A 15,668-nucleotide genomic window follows, 5' to 3' on the forward strand; every position below is an offset into this window, starting at 1 on the left:
CCCAAGAGATCTTGGACTTTCTCAATCTTCCCAGGGGACACTAGGAACATTACCATGTACCCAAAGTACTCCAGAAATACCATCTTCTACCCATGGGACTACAGAAATTTCACCACCTTCCCAAGATTCTCTAGGACTTCCACTTCTTTCTGTGCAGACTCTGAAACTTTGCCCACTTTCTCCAGAGACAATAGAAACTATGTCATCTACCAAAGAGGTTTGTAAAATTTCAGAATCAATGTCAGGCACTCTAGAATCTTTTCTATCTGTGCTAGGGGCTCTGAGACTTTTGAAATGTAACCAAGGTGCTCTCGGTCCTTCAGTATCAGATCAAGGAAATCTAGGACCATTGGCATCTGTCCATGATACTCTGGAAAACCCCAAAGCAGCCCAAGGGCCTCTAGAACCTATGCCATCTACCCAAGAATCTGTGGGACCTTGCTTTTCAACACAGTTTCTGGGACTGTTCATTTGTTTACCTGGGGAGTTCATTCCTATTCTTTCTCATGAAGACTGCCCAAGGCATTCCCCTTATCCAAAAATAAGCCCCAGACTTTCCAATTCTACCAATAGTGTAATGAGACATGTCCCATTTTCTGAAGGGGATATCAGATATTCTCTTTCAGAACTTGATGGGTTAAGATCTATCCTTTCTGCCAAAGGCAGGTTCACATCTACAGTGTATGCTCCAAAGGACTTAAGTCCTACATCCACTCCTCAGAGGAGGGTTCCACTGCCATCATCAGAATTGAGTTTCAGATCTAGTTCCCTTCCTAAAGATCTCAGATGTTCTACCTCTCCCAAGGTGGCTCCAGGCATTCTAAAGGGAAGGAAACAAAATCGTGACATGTTTCTAAAGAAGCAGGCCTCAAATCTGTCCCATCAGAAGATGAAGGCTTGAAACTTTATCATTCTTACAAAGAGGGGGGAAAAGCTTCCATTTCTGGCCAAGAGGGTAGAAAGCTTCAAACTCAGCCCAAAGAGAGCCTCACCATGTCTCCTTCTGCCAAGGGAGATTGCAGATCCTCATAATCTCGTGAGTAGGACTGCAGAAGTGCTCCAGCTCCCCAAGGCTGATTTCATTCAAATCTACAAAAACCAATTTGGAAAAGGCCCCCTCTGACAAAGAAGATGTCCATACTTCCCATTTAGAACCCAAGGGCTGTAAACAATCCTCTTTGTCAAAAAGTCAGCTCAGAAATTCTTCTTCTGCCAAAAGGAACCAGAAACCAAAGCCTACTCCACAAGAGAACATAGACGCTTTCATCTGTACAGAAGGGAGCTTGGGAACTACTCCCTCTCATGAAGAGAATCTCAGACATTCCACCTCTCCCCATGGGACTTCCAGCCATACTACTTCTACTACTACCAGGACAAAATCCAGAGGTGCCCCTTATACTCAAGAAGTCATCAAAACTTCCCCTGCAGCCCAAGAAAACTTCAACTCATCTACAGATGGTGACAGTCACAATGGGAGTGTCACACCTTCCTCATCACCCAAAAGTGATGATGTCAGATACCCTGTTTCTACCAAGGAAGGTTTGGACATGCTCTTTCTGTGCAAGAGGGACAGAAACGTTCCACTAGTGCCAGAGAGGGGCTCTGGGCTTTGTGTCCTGTCCAATGGGGACTCATATATTCACCAGTTCCTAAAGAGAGTGCTACATCATTCCCTGTTGTCCCAGGGAACTTCAGACATACCCTATCTCAACTAGGGGACCTGAGATCTTCCCTCTCTTACCAAGGGGCAGGCACAGCCTTCCAATATGAATATGGAGCCCCCGTATGTGACCCTTCTGTCCTAGGAGGCCACAGATATTTACATTCAATCTCACACAGTCTTCAAAGAATCCCACTACCAAAACAGAGCTGGAGTTCTAGCCTCTAGCCCCAAGCAAGTATCAGACCTTCTCAATGGGACCAAAGGGACCTCAGGATTTCTGATGGTCACCATGTTCAAGGCAGTCTTAGAATGTTTCAATCTGAAAGAGAGAGCCTCAGGCATGCCCCATCTAACAAGGTGAGCCTCAAACGTGCTCCTTATGACCAAAGGGAATTCAAAGATGTGTCCCCTAAACAAGAGTGGGTAAGAACTTCAACTTTTGCCCTAGGAAGCCCCAGACATCCTGCTTCTGCCCATGGAGGCTTCAGACCTTACATGCCTGCCAAATTGAAGTTCTAAAGATGTTCATCTCAATAAGGGAAAGTGGGCCATACTCTCTCTTACCATGACATCTTCAGATCTACTCATCCACTCGCTGGCCTCATATTTTTTCACTCTGTGCCCCATGTGAACAATGGAAGTTTAGAATGTTTCCTTGTCATCAATCATCTGTCAAACCTTTGACTTCAATTCCTGGCTATGTTAGATGCACATCAAGGCATCAGATAGGCATGTCTGACTATAAACAAGGCAGGTGTTTCCCTTCTGATTAAGAAAAGATCACAGTTTCTATCCAGAACATGCTATACAATCTATTAGCCATTGAGACTAGCATGTGCTCCTTCTGACTAATGTGGTCCTAGACTGACTTCATCTGACCCAGCGGGAGACAGATCAACTCTCTCTGCCTAAGAGGCTCTGAGTGTTTCTTATTCTAATCATCTGACTTCATGACCTCTGTGCAAAAATAAAAGGACCTGATGCCTGAAGTCCCAGAGCTTAAGAGTGTGCAGCAGCACCCTAAACCTAGGATATATGCCTTTAACTTGGTCAGCAGAAATAAAGAAGCCATGCCCTTCATGTTCAGAAGTAGGTAGCTGAATTGGTCAGGAGACCTAGCTGGGAACTGCCTCCTAGCATGTTGGAGATTGATCACACTGCTGCCTGCCCTGCATGACATGGATGTCTAGATTCCCATGAAGATTGGATAAGGAAATGTTAAGGCCTTCCCCAATCCCCAAATTGACTCTTGATGCGCCCCTGCTCCCCATCAGACTCTGACATTTCTACTTTCCCCAACATAACATGAGACTTTCTGCCTCTGAAGAATGGTGTCCTCAAAATTCTGTTAGTCTGTGGGTGCCTCAAATGTTCTCACTCTGTCCAAGTGTTCTCCAAATTGTGTTTCTGACAAAGGGGCCTCAGACTTCTTACTTCTTTATAACCAGAAGCAATTAGTGAATGTCTGAGGCCCCTGCATCCTTAAAGGGAAGGTGTGACAATGTCCCCTGAATACTGGGGAATGATTGAAGCTTTTGATGTTGAGGGGGTAGATCCAAATCCCCTTGAGTTACTGGTGAATGTTGTGAGTTATCTTCATTCTAGACAGATAAGGTTGAGGCAACCTGGGCCATTGTGGAAGATCTGAGAACCCTTGGTTCTGAAGGACAGTTCAGAAGCCCTCTCCGTCCATAGAGCAGTTTGGAAGAACTGCGGTTCTGAAGTGCTAGGTCTGAAGCCTTGAGAATTAGTGGAGTGCATTTGGCTTCCTGGTTCATACTTTTCCCAATGTCTGAAGTGGAGTTCAAATTGTTTCATGGGCTCACAGTGTGGTCAGGCACATCTCTCAATCATGAAGCGAAATGCACTCCACTAATTCTGAAACAGGCTTCACAGCAACCACTGCAGAACCATGGGTCTTCAAACTGCAGTATGTACTGAGGGGGCTTCTGATTTGTCCTTCAGAACCAGGGGAATCCCAGATCTTCCCCAACAGCTCAGGTGGCCTCAATCTTATCTGTCTAAAAACAAGGTAACTCACAACTTTCACTAATAACTCAAGGTTTTGGATCTACCTCCTCAACATTAAAAGCTTCAGCCATTCCCCAGTGTTCAGAGGACATTGACACATTGTTTCTTTGAGAAACAGGCGACCTCAGACATTCACTAATTGACAAATGGGCCTCATACTTACCACTTCAGAACAAGAGTGTCACACACATTTTTAATGCCTGAAGTGTGCCTTAGATATATAACTTGAGAAGCAGGTGGCCCCAGACCTCTTCAATGTCTCAAGAAGGCCACAAATACAACCCCTATAAAAATCAATGCACCACAGAATTTCTGCAAAGTCTCAATGGGGCTTCAGAACTATTCTTCCAGAACCAGGATAATTCATGCCCTCAGCTAATAACTCCATCATGTTGTAGCTGGAGAATTTCTCTCCAGCTCCTGCCAAGTCTCGCCAGTCCCGGAGCCCACTTATAAAATAAACACACATGCCAGGCAGTGGTGGTGCACACCTTTAATCCAAGCACTCGGGAGGCAGAGTCAGGCGGATCTCTGTGAGTTCGAGGCCAGCCTGGGCTACCAAGTGAATTCCAGGAAAGGCACAAAGCTACACAAGAGAAACCCTGTCTCAAAAAACCAAAAAATAAATAAATAAATAATAAATAAATAAATAAATAAATAAATAAATAAATAAAATAAAATAAAATAAACACACACACTCTTACATTATTTAAACTACTTGGCCATTAGCTCAGGCCTATCATTGTCTAGCTCTTACTCTTATATTTAGCCCATTTCTATTAATCTATACTTTGCCACGTGACTTGTGGCTTACCGGTATCTTACATCTTCCTTGTCCTAGCCGTGGCTCCAGGCAGTCTCCCCCTCTGTCTTTCTGTTCCCTCAATTCTCCTCTCTGTTAGTCCCACCTATACTTCCTGTCTGGCTACTGGCCAATCAGTATTTATTTATACAGAGTGATATCCACAGCACATGTCTTAGATATTCCCCCTCAGATGAAACCATCCACTAATTCAGGATCTTACAGGTCACTGGAATATCTTCTGAAGAAGGCCTTAGACTTATTTCCTCCAACCATAGTAGCCCCCGACTACGGTGGTATTTTATTTGTACTGAAATGTGATTTTAATTGTATGTTAATAAATAAAGTTGCCCAGGAGGTCAGAGCTATTAGAGCCATAGCAAGAGCGTGGTGGTGGTGGTGGTGGTGGTGCACAACTTTAATTCCAGCACTTGGTAGGCAGAGCTTGGTAAATCTCTGTGTGTTCAAGGATACAGCCAACATTGGAGACACATGCCTTTAATCTTAATACCATAAAAGAACTGGAGGGCTGTACATACAGGCAGTGATGAGGCAGTCGTGTGTTTGGGTTTACAACCAATGAGAAGGCAGAAAAAAAAGTCTATATAAAGATGAGCAGACAGGAAGTAGCTCTCTTTTAGAGAGGTCTCTTGGCTGAAGAGACTAGCTGCAGGCTAAGGCTTCTTAGCTCTGATCTCTTGGCTTTCTTCTTTGCATTGGTTCTGTGTTTCTTATTTAATAAGATGGTTGGTTACATCTACACCTGACTTTCAAGATATGCAAAAGCAGGGCTGCTGTAACACCCTTCTTTGAACAAGAAAATTGTAGTCTTTTTCTGTCTGTACTGGAGGGGTCTGAGACATACCCCTTTGATGAAGAAAGCTACAGAGCTGGCCCTGTGACTGAAGAGTGTGTCTCAAATATTCACAGTGCTGACAGGTACTTGAGACTGAGACCCTAAAACCAAGAAAACACAGGAGCTTCTCCTTGTGTTTATGGCTGACTCTGGTCTATCAAACAACTAAGAGAGACTAAAACTTCTCTCTCAGACCTGAGTGGCTAGGAAATACACATTTGACCACCAAAGAAACCTCATTTAACTCTAGATTGAAGTCACACTGCAGAAGAATAAATACCTGACCTTGAATCCAAGGACATGTTTTTTCAAGCTGTTCACCAGAAAAAGTGACTGTACTCCATATCCATACCTGTGTAGCTTATCATGTGTTTAAGTAGGGAAACAGACCCAGGGACTGTGACCCACTTGTCAGAAGAACCCTCTGATTGCTGTCAATCCTCAATGAGCCCTGAGATATATAGATTTTCTAGAGTTCACTGAAGATTTGGAAACTAACTAGGGAGTGTCTGGGCCTTCCTTCTCTAGAGAAGGTAAGCAGTGTTGTTCCCCTCTGCCCAACAAGGTCTGGGACTGGTCTCCTTTCCCAAACCTTATTATATTTTGATCTGATAACTTAGGCCTAAAAATTCCCCCTTTGACCCTAATGGCCCTCAGAACATTCCCCTCTGAGCAAGGGCACATGTGATATTTTACCTCTGACCAAGGGGCATTGGTCACTCTGGTTAAAGTTGACAGAAGAAGAGCAAGGAAATCTGGAACCCATGTCACTTCCTTGAGTAAAATCACCTGTCATGGTGTGGAATCATCAGTTCCACCCAATTCTGGTTAGCTGGACACAATTCTTAGGGTCAACCACACTGGGGTTCCTACCCAAGCTGCTAATGTATCCTGGTACTGAAGTTGGTCTCTTGCAGATTCAGTTCCAGATATGGACATCCTAAATGGTGAAGGAGAGTTAGAAGGTGAGGCAATGTTAGCACCTTATGAGGTATGGTAGGCAATTTAAGTTTTGTTCAGAGTTGTATGGGATTTTCATACTCTGACTACATCTCCCCTGTCACATGAGCCTCAGAAACACCTCTATCCCCTAGGGTACTCATCTTTCTCCCTTTAATTAAGGACCCATCTGATCTTCCTCCTGAAACAAAGGGAGACCCACTTTTTCTAGTTTGTTCAAAGGAAACCTAGGCATTCATTTTGTGTGAGGGGGCACATATTTCCTGATATTATGGAGTCGGCCTCAGCAATTCTTGATAAATGGGTCCCAAATTAGTCTTTCAGTCCAAGGTAAACTGAAGGCCCAATACTGATACAGTGGAGAACCTCTGACATGACACCTTTTCAAGGAAGTTGGTTACATTCTTCTTTCCTTGAACAAGAGGACTTTAGACATCACTTCATTTCAAGGGGATGATACAAACTCATATGATTAAGTGAATACAGGCTGGGCCAGTGACATGGAAACTCTCTCAGATGTTCATCTTTTTCTGAAATACACTTCAAATCAACACTCCCTGACAATGGCTTCTTCAGAGAAACCACTTCTATCCACAGAAAACTCAGGTGTATTTCCTCTAACTGAGGTCTCAGTCTATCCCTACTGACATGGGTGGTCAGGCATTCCCAAATGACCAAAGGGATGTCAGATCACTCTGAACTGATACTCTGGGACATGACTGTAAAAATCTGATTCCCAATTAAACATCTTCTACTTTTAAGATTCTCACCAGAATTGGAGCTGTCCCATCTTTTTTGCCCATGCCTGTACTGTAGTTGAAAGGCTGTGGTGGACACAGAGCCAGGGGTTACTGACCAACCTGTAAGAAAAAAATGCTCTGATTGCTGGCAAGCAAGGCTCAGAGTCCAGAACACATGAGTATTCTGTAGTGTGAGGACATTTGGACCTGATAAGAAATTGCCTGCACCTTCACCCAACTCCCAAGGGAACCTGGGAGCTTCATCTTCTGCATGAAGTATTCTAGGACCTTTCTGCTCATTCCTACTAACCTTACCAATCTAAAACTTTCTTCTGTTCATGAATAGGGTCTGACATCTCCCCACATATGGACAAAGGGGTCTCACATTGAACTGATCAGGCATAGGTCTATGAGAGACTCTCTATAAACAAGGGGCACCAGTCCACTTAGTTTGGAGGTCCCATAGAACAAGTTTAGCAATGACAGCAAAGGAACCCATGCCTTTATTCCAGTCAGTAGAAATGGAATGACTTCAAAATCTCTGCCTAGATCTGGACGGCTGAACACAAACTAGAGGAACCACCCTAGCCAGGGACAGTCATTCAGGCCTTTGGAAGAAGACATGAGTTGTTGTGGCCTTGTCTCTTCCAGAATGAACACAAACTATGAAGATACAAAACTCTGAATAAGAGCTGGAAGCTCATGATCAATGCTGGCAACTTTATTCACTGTGTAAGGTACCAGGGATATTCACCTTCAACAGAAGTGTGTATGGTACCTTCACTTTCTGCCCAACAGAGATTCTGTCTTCCTTTTTCAATGGGCCTCAGAAGATTGCTCCTCAGAGGATTGCTCTCTTACATAGGGCTCAGAGCTTCCACTTTTCCAATTATTATTATTATTATTATTATTATTATTATTATTATTATTATTATTAGCTTATGCTTTCTCAATATATGGAATAGGATGCCAGGACTCTCTTAAGAATAAGGTTAGTCTAAACCCCATTTTCCTAATGGGGCCTAAAACATTTATTTTGGGTTACACGGTCCTTATATATTTCCATTCCTACCAAGTGGCTCTGAGCCTTCTTTTCTCATTAAAGGGGTGTCAGACCAAGATTGCACTATACCACTCTGCACAAACAAGAGGCAGAACTTCCTGATCTTCCCAATAGGTTGTGGGCCAATTATATACCTCCATCCAGCAAGAGGATTTCAAACATCCAGTTTCTGTAAAAGGAGATCTGGGAAATCAAACTCAATTGAAAGGGCTCTCAAAACTGTCCCCTGTATCCAAGGGATGTCTCAGACCTCTACCCTCTGCTCTTTGGCGTTTCAGGTCAATCCTTATGTCTAATGAACCATCAGAGCTTCCCTTCTTTCCATGATGATGTCACACATTCCCTTATTAACTAAGATTGCTGTAGAGCTGACCCCTCTGATGGAGATAGACATACAAACACATGTGTGACCAATGAGACCTCACAACTTTCTGCTTTTAGATCATAGGCAGCAGATAGAAAGATGAAATCTGTTTTCAAGCCATCTGCCTCAAAAATTCGTTATCAAAAATGCACTATTCCTGTCTTTTATTCACATATATGATCAGCTTAACACAACCTTGAGGAACTATCAGTGTTTGCATAACCACTTATCCTGTTGGATAACTGTTATGAGATTTACCTTAGACTTTCAAAGATTTCACACATGTTATATATGTTTGTATTTGGGAAAAGTAGTTGGAAACTAGTGAAGTGAAGCCAGGATTTTTTTCCACTACTCAGAACAGCCTGGGACCTTCCCCTTCTGACCATGGGTGAGCTGCATATTCCTATTCTATCAAATATGGCTGAGGGCTTCCTCCCTGTGAACAAAGATGTTCAGGATTTCTCCTTTGCAGAAGGTGGTCTCATGACTTCCCATTCCCTAGAAGAGGTTCTCAGAACTCCACTGTTCCCACAGGACCTCATACACTCCTTGTTTATTAAAGTTGTCATGAGATCTACCCTGCGTCATACTGAGCCTCCATCCTTCCCCCCATCCCCATTAACAATGTGGTCTTAGACCTTAGCCACCAGTTCAAGGGGGATAGGAACCACTGTCTTTGACCCAAGGAAACTTATGCATTCCTTTTATTCCCAAGGAGGCATTAAACATGCTCTTTTGAATAATACTGCATCATAGCTTGTATTATTATTTTACAAATCCTCAAGCATCCCCGTAAGTCTCTTAAGTACCTCCAACATATACTACTACAAATAAGAGATTTAAACCTTTCACTTTTGACCTTGGTGCCTAGGGAAATGCATTGCTCCACGCTGGTTTGAGGGTCCAGTTCCTAAGTGTATATTTAGAGACTGGATCCTATGCTATGCTCTTCAATCCATCACTAGAAATCAAGTGGCTCCATCATTGCTGCTGAGATATGGACTATGAAGACAAACTGAAAGAAGAGGCAACCAAGCCAGGGACAGCCATCCAGGCTCTTTGAAGAAGGTGCTGGTTGCTGCCTGAACTCTCTGAGACTCAACAGAAGATTTGGAAATTCTAAAGTAGAGCTGGAAGCTGAAGTACAGTGATGGGACCTTCCTTCATCGAATAAGTTATCAGGGACATTCACCTTCAACAGAACTGTGCATGGGTTTTCCCCTCTCTCTCCAAGCATTTTCCAGTTCATACCTTTGCCCAACCAGGTGTCAAAGTTTTCTCTCTCTGACAAGGGGTCCAGTGCTTCCTCTCTTCTCAAGTTACCTCATTCCTTTTACTTAGTTGAAGAGAATGTCAAACCTCCTTCCTAGGACAAAGCCTACTGTAGAGCTTCCCCCATTTGCCCAAGGTGGTCTCACGTACTCATTTTGTGGAAAAGAGCCTCAAACTTTCAGTTTTTTTGCAAGTAGGCCTAAGTCATTTCCCTCTGACTAAAGAGGGCTCAGACCAAGTATTTCTTACATCACTCCCTCTGTACAAGTGAGAATAAGATCTGCCCACATGCAGTTCAGTGTAGTACAAAAGAGGACTGTGATTATCTCCTTTCAACCACAAAGACTACAGAGATCCCATTTTTGCCTATGAGTGTCTGGCCTAAGCACAATGATGAATGAGACCTCAGAATTGACTCCCATGGCCAAGGGGCTCTCATTCCTTCACTCTATACTCAGTGGAGCTTCAGATCTAGCCACTGACCTTTGGAAGCCCTAGACAATTCCCTGCCTTCAAAATACACCCTACATGCGACCGTTGAACTCATATTAACTTAGTGCCAATCCCTGTAACCAAGATTGCTAGTCAAACATATTTGTCACCAATGGGACCTCACAAGATTCTAGGTTTAGATCAGAGGGCAAAATATATAAAGCTGAAATTAATAGTCATTCCATCTGTCCAGAAGATGGTTGTTAGAAATGCAGTATTCCCATCTTTCATTGATGGATAAGCACAGATCAATGCAACCTCAAGGAAGCATCAAAGTCCAGACAATCATGCATCCTGTTGGACGAGAGTTGTAATTGCTTCTTGTACTCTTCCCAACAGTCAATGTATTATATGGATCATGGAATCTGGGAAGAACAGTTGGAAGCACATGATGCAGAACCACACCATTGTCCCACCACCCAAGGTGAACTAGTCCTTTCCATTCTGCACAATGGAGTGATTGGATCTTGCTATTTGGTTAAACATGGCCAAATATTTTCTGTCTAAGCAAGAAAATTCAGAATAACCTCAGAAGTTTCCCCTCTAAATATGGACTCCTCAAACTGTCCTTATTCTCAAGGCATCACACATCATACCCTTTTGATGAAGGGTTATCAGAACTTTCCTTTGGACAAAGTGGTTGTCAGGCCTTTCTGCTATTACAAGTAATACTTCAGAACTTCCCTCTCTGTCCAAGGAAAGTCATAACAATGGTTGTCTTTTATTATAGCAATTTCTAAATTTCCATTTTGCTTCATGGGACCAGGATCAAAGGGTCCTCAGAGCATCACCCAAGTGCATATGTGCCTCCAAATTATCCTTGTAATGGAGGGCCTTAGATCTTTTCCCTCTAACCATGGCCACTAGGGAAATACATGTGTGACCCAAGGGAATTCACTTTGCTCTGCTTTGAGTTGACATAGCCTGAAACTTAGGTCATCTGTCCTTCATTCTAGTCACTGAAGTGAAGAGGTTTCATCTTTCATGTACACACAAATGTAATTGATGATAAGAGGACTTAGAGACTGAGGTTGCCAATCATGACCAATAAATAATGCTCAGATTGCTACCAGGCCTTCCAAAGTGTACCTGAAGATGTGAATCTTCTAAAATGTGATGGAGTCCTTCCTCCATTGCACAAGGTAGGCTGGGACACTCCCTACTCCCACCATGGTTTGTGACTTTGCTACTCTACCAACATCTGCTAATCTTCCACTCCTAAACACCACCAATTTCTGCACATTAGACATCAAATGTACACTCTGTAACCAAGAGGGCCTGATATCTAACCTGCATGCCTGAGGGGGCCAGAGAGCACATCTACAATCCCAAGGCCCCAAGGCTTTCCACTTCCAGGGAAAAAAGGCCCTCAAAATTTTCTCTCTCTGACCAAGGATTCAATCATTCCCTCTGAGAAGAAGAAGGGCTTAAACCTTCCACTTCTACTTAAATGTCTCACCTCTAACACCTCATCTGAAAGGGACATTAGAACTAGTCCTTTTGTTTCAGTGGCCCCAAAGTTCTCACCCTCTTTCCAAGAAGTCTGAAAATGTCTTTCTTTCATAGAGGGGATTCATATCCTCTCCCTCCCACAGACACCCCACTTCTACTCATAAAGACTTAGTCTTTCCCCCTGTGTCTAGGGGGAAAAGAAATTTCCTCCCAATCTGCAAATTGGCTTGAGAATGTCCTCATTTTCCAATGGAGGATTCAGGCTCACCACCTCTTGTAAGAGGTCCATAGATCTTGTTCTATTGACTGTGTATGCCTGCTATATTCCCAGCCATCTAGGATTACATCCAGCTTTCTCCCTGCTATGTACAATCTAAGACATGACCACTTTGAACAAAGGAGCCTTGGGCTTATCTCATCTGACCAAAGGCTTCTTAGACTGAGGATAACCATCCAACCTGCTGGAATACAATACAATGATTGTTTCCTGGCATTCCACACAGCCCACAAAAGATACGGACAGTCTAAATACTGAAGAGTTGGAAGCTGACAAGGCAGTTCTGGACATTCATCTGCTCAACAGGGTATTTACATTATGCCCAATGGGAAATGTTCTTTCCTATTTCATTGACGTAGCCAGAGATTTTACTCCTTTGAAAAATAGCAATAGACCTTCACCTTTGCACAAAATGTCTCAGAAGTTCCACTTATGACTAGGGTGCACCTACATTTCCCTTTATTCCCATGGAGTCTGCCATGCTGCTTCTTTGATGGAGGACATAATAGTCCTTCTATTTCTGTCCAAAGTGCCAATGTCCTTCTCCACTCTTACATACAGATATTTAGACATTCCCTTCAATAAAGAGTGCCTCAGTTTTGGCTTCTTTGTCGAAAACCATATGTTCATAAATGTGTGGATTAATATCAGGGTCTTTAATTCAATTCCATTGGTCCACATGTCAGTTTTTATGCCAGTACCAAGTTGTTTTTATTACTATAGCTCTATAGTAGAGCTTGAGGTCAGGGATCATGATGCCTCCAGGATTCTTTTAGCTATTCTAGTTGTTTTTGTTTTTCCATATAAAGTTAAGTATTGTTCTTTCCAAGTCTGTGAAGAACTGTGTTGGGGGCACCCAGGTAGAGGGATCGGGGTCTGTCCCTGGTGCATGGGTAGGCTTCCGGGAATCCGGTGCCTGTGGTGTGATGCCTTGCACAGCCTTGGTGCAGGGAGAAGGGGCTTAGACCTGCCTAGGCTCAGTGTATGAGGCTCTGATGACTCCCCATGGGAGACCTTGATTTGGGAGATGTGAGGATGCGGGGTGACTTGGGAGAGAGGGCTTGAGGGAAGGTGGAGGGAGGAGGGGGGATCTGTGGGTGGTATGTGGAGTGAGTAGAAAATTTCTTAATAAAGAAAAATGAAAAAATGATCTGCTTGAAATCAAGGAAATCCCACATATTCTCCATCTGCCCAGTGGATTTCATACCTACAACTTCTAAGTTACATTGCCTGGAAAGTACTGTTCTGACCAAAGTGACCTCAGAGCACTCTGGACTGAGGTCCCAGAACACAAAAGCAGCAAGATGATGGTAACTCAGACTACTGTCTTCATTCTGGTCCTTAGAGAAGTTCTGTCCTACATGCAGAGGAATGTGTGGATGGACATAAACTAGACGAAGACACAGAGTCAGAAACTACTGCCATGCAGCCTCTTGGAAGACTTCTAAGAGTGCTGACATTCCTGACATGGACATTGAGAAGATGTGTAATCTAGAGTGTGATTTCAAGTTTGGTGCTGATGAAGGAGTGAGTGCGTAGAACTTCTTATAATTCTCAAGGTATCAATCAACCAGAGAGGATAGGCAGGGCTGGCAGGCAGAAAGAATAAATAGAAGGAGAAATCTAGAAGAGAGAAAGAAGTAGCCATAGAAGGAGGAGGATTCCAGGGGCCAGCCACCCAGCTACACAGCAAGCCATGGAGTATGAGGAAGATTTACAGAAGTAAGAGAACAGGAAAAACCCAGAGACAAAAGTAGATGGGATAATTTAAGAAAAGCTGACAAGAAACAAGACAAGCTAAGATTGGGCATTCATAATTAAGGATATACTTCTGTGTGTGATTTATTTGGGAGTTGGATGATAATCCCTCTCAAAAGAGCAAAAACAAACAACAGAAGAGTTTCCAGAAATAAGTACCTGAAAATAGCCAGAAACAAAGGAAATCGCAGTTACTAATCAAATGGACATTGAACAAGAAATTCAGTGTTTTGTATATGTTTCTGTAGTTTGAATATCCAGTCTTTATGCCTTTTTTTAGTTAAACTGTTCTTTTTTAAATTTATTTTTATTAATTAATTTTTCCAGCCTGATTAGTTTCACCTCCTTCCCTCCTCTCCTCCCAGTCACTCACCCCAACCTTCCCTCTTTCCCCCATCCACTCCTCCTTTATCTTCAGAAAAGGGCAGGCCTCCCAAATTGTGGCACAAAACTATGCTCAGTGTGAGTATAAGAAGTAAGGACACCATGATTTAGTGTTTATAATTACATCTATCTGTCTCTGCCATCTATCATGTATGTATGTGTGTATGTATATGTGTGTATATGTGTATGCTTCTAATCTATCTATCTATCTATCTGTCTGTCTGTCTGTCTGTCTGTCTGTCCGTCCATCCTTCCATGTGTCCACGTGTCTGTTCGTCTATCTATCTATCTATCTATCTATCTATCTATCTATCTATCTATCTATCTATCTATCTATCTTCTAGTGTGTTGGTGCAGTGTGCATGTGCCATGACATACATGGAAGTGAGAAGTACATGTTGTATAGTCTTGTTATTCTTCTACCATGTGAATCTTGGGGTTCTAACACAGTTTATCTGGAACAGCTGCAATTACCACTGAGCCAAATCACCAATCCTAATGCTGTGTTTAAAAGGTTACTTAAAGGATTATTTAAACTCTTATTGTCAAGTGTACATGACATCAGCACTATTGCCCCTGTTACTCATTGAATGGAATGCTTAAATTCATATTAAGAAATTTGATCCAGAATGGGGTGTAGGGCTTAATTGGAAGGGAGAGAGTTATGAAGACTCACTTTCAGGAGTGAATTATCACTCTCATCAATGGAGTGGGTTCTGTTGCAGTGCAGTCCCCTCTGGATTTCTGTCTCACTCTTTTGCCTTTGTGGTTTCTGCAACAGCTTTTTTCCAGGATACTGGCTTCTAGCTCTGGTTTTGAATAATTTCATGAAGTTTGTTTCCAGATAGTTTTACAGCTGTTAACAATACATACTGGCCACTCTCACCCTCTAGCTCCTTAAGACACCCTATCCACCCAGCCTTGCCATGATCTTATAACACATTCATGATTATCATTGTTTTGGGACTCACTGAAATTAAGCAGGGTTTTCTGTGTGACCACAGGTTTACAGATATCTGTCAGAGTCTAGTGGGCTCAGCAATGGGCACACAACTGAAGATAGTGGTTCCTCTTACCCAGAATCCACCAGAATCCAGTATTTCAGAGGTAAAATGTGGGGTCCCAGGAGCCACTCTGCCATGGTTAAGTTAATATTGGTGCTGCTTTTCTATGATGTCAGTGCAGTCAATGGAGTTGTGAGTAAATTCAATACTTATATTGAAACTATAAAATGGTTTTTTCATAGCAGTTCACCATATCTTCTGTCCCTTACATGCATCTGGCCCCTTATTCCATAATATTCCCTGAGATTAGAAGGGTGTTGTAAATTCCTTGTTCAGAAATAAGCCCAATATCTTAGCTTTTCCTCTACAACTTGGGCAGCATTTTCTGATTAAGAAAGCCTTTCTGATTAACATCAGCCCTTTGTGGTGAAAGCTGGGAGCAGCTTTCCTTTCTGGGTACAAGTGTGGATATGTATGAGACAATTTGCTTTAGGGTGGAACTGGCTTAAGCCTTCATGGACTGGATGAGCTTTGGGGCATTGAGACC

This window comes from Peromyscus maniculatus, chromosome X (assembly GCF_049852395.1).
Source record: "Peromyscus maniculatus bairdii isolate BWxNUB_F1_BW_parent chromosome X, HU_Pman_BW_mat_3.1, whole genome shotgun sequence".
Taxonomy (NCBI): domain Eukaryota; kingdom Metazoa; phylum Chordata; class Mammalia; order Rodentia; family Cricetidae; genus Peromyscus; species Peromyscus maniculatus.